This window comes from Triticum dicoccoides, chromosome 2B, assembly GCF_002162155.2.
Source record: "Triticum dicoccoides isolate Atlit2015 ecotype Zavitan chromosome 2B, WEW_v2.0, whole genome shotgun sequence".
Taxonomy (NCBI): Eukaryota; Viridiplantae; Streptophyta; class Magnoliopsida; order Poales; family Poaceae; genus Triticum; species Triticum dicoccoides.
In genome coordinates this window covers 685,285,709-685,287,744 of record NC_041383.1, presented here as the reverse complement: position 1 = coordinate 685,287,744, position 2,036 = coordinate 685,285,709, and positions in this window count along the sequence as shown.

Here is a 2,036-nt window from a genome sequence, read left to right as displayed (position 1 = left end):
CTTAAACATATATGAGAAATTTTCAAAGTGTTTCATGAGTTTCAAGCACTAGTTGAATGACTTTTTGATCGCAAGATTATCACCATGCAGACAGATTGGGGTGGCGAGTATGAGCGCCTCAACTCCTTCTTTCGTCAAATAGGGATTACACATCACGTGTCATGCCCGCATGCCCATCAACAGAATGGGTCCGCCGAGAGGAAACACATGCACATTGTAGATGTGGGCCTCTCTCTTTTAGCTCATGCTTACATGCCCTTAAAGTTTTGGGATGAAGCCTTTCTAGCTGCCACTTACCTTATCAACCGCACTCCTAGCAAAGTGATCAATCTTGACACTCCCTTGGAAAAATTGTTTCAAGAAAAAACCAACTACCACGCCCTACGCACCTTTGGTTGTGCATGTTGGCCAAATCTTCTACCCTTTCATTCTAAGAATCTAGAATTTCGTTCAAAACAATGTGTTTTCCTTGGCTATAGCAATCTCCACAAGGGGTTCAAGTGTCTTGATGTCAAAGAAGGACATGTTTATATCTCTCGAGACGTCATCTTTGATGAATTTTTTTTCCTTTTGCCTCGCTCAATCTAAATGCCGGCGTTCCTCTTCGATCTGAAGTTCTCCTTCTTTCAGAAACTACTCCATCCGAACCTCTTGATCATGGGGATGAACATATAGTTGATCCTTCGGTTAATCTTCATAAAAATCCTGCTGTAAATTTTGGTGGAAATTGTGTTGTGTATCATGATTTTATGGAACAAACAGACACATAACACGATACTGATTCAGGTGCTGCGCCAGATTCAGCTAGCGGCGATCCCGGGGAAGATTTTCCCTCACCTGCCGCGCCGGACAATGGGATCCGCAACACATCCGCCTCGGGAGAGGGCGCTCCAGCCTCGCCACGACACGCGTCTCCTCGCAGGCGCGCGAGCGCAGGCACTGCAGCGCACTCCGGATCAGGTGGATCCTGGAGCAGCGAGGCGCCACTCTCCTCAAGGAAATAAGCCATAGAGGCAATAATAAAGTTGTTATTTATATTTCCTTATATCATGATAAATGTTTATTATTCATGCTATAATTGTATTAACCGGAAACTTAGTACATGTGTGAATGCATAGACAAACATAATGTCACTAGTATACCTCTACTTGACTAGCTCGTTGAATCAAAGATGGTTGTGTTTCCTAACCATAGACATGAGTTGTCATTTGATTAATGGGATCACATCATTAGAGAATGATGTGATTGACTTGAACCATTCCGTTAGCTTAGCACTTGATCATTTAGTTTGTTGCTATTGCTTTCTTCATGACTTATACATGTTCCTATGACTATGAGATTATGCAACTCCCGAATATCGGAGGAACACTTTGTGCTCTACCAAACTTTACAACATAACTGGGTGATTATAAAGGTGCTCTACAGGTGTCTCCGATGGTACTTGTTGAGTTGGCATAGATCAAGATTAGGATTTGTCACTCCGATTGTCGGAGAGGTATCTCTGGGCCCTCTCGGTAATGCACATCACTATAAGCCTTGCAAGCAATATGATTAATGAGTTAGTTGCAGTATGATGCATTACGGAACGAGTAAAGAGACTTACCGGTAACGAGATTGAACTAGGTATTGAGATACCGACGATCGAATCTCGGGTAAGTAACATACCGATGACTAAGGGAACAACGTATGTTGTTATGCGGTTTGACCGATAAAGATCTTCGTAGGATACGTAGGAGCCAATATGAGCATCCAGGTTCCGCTATTGGTTATTGACCGGAGATGTGTCTCGGTCATGTCTACATAGTTCTCGAACCCGCAGGGTATGCACGCTTAAAGTTCGGTGACGATCGGTAATATGAGTTTATGTGTTTTGATGTACTGAATGTAGTTCGGAGTCCCGGATATGATCACGGACATGACGAGGAGTCTCGAAATGGTCGAGACATAAAGATCAATATATTGGATGACTATGTTTGGACTTCGGAAGAGTTCCGAGTGAGTTTGGACAAGTACCGGAGTACCGGGGGATTACAGGA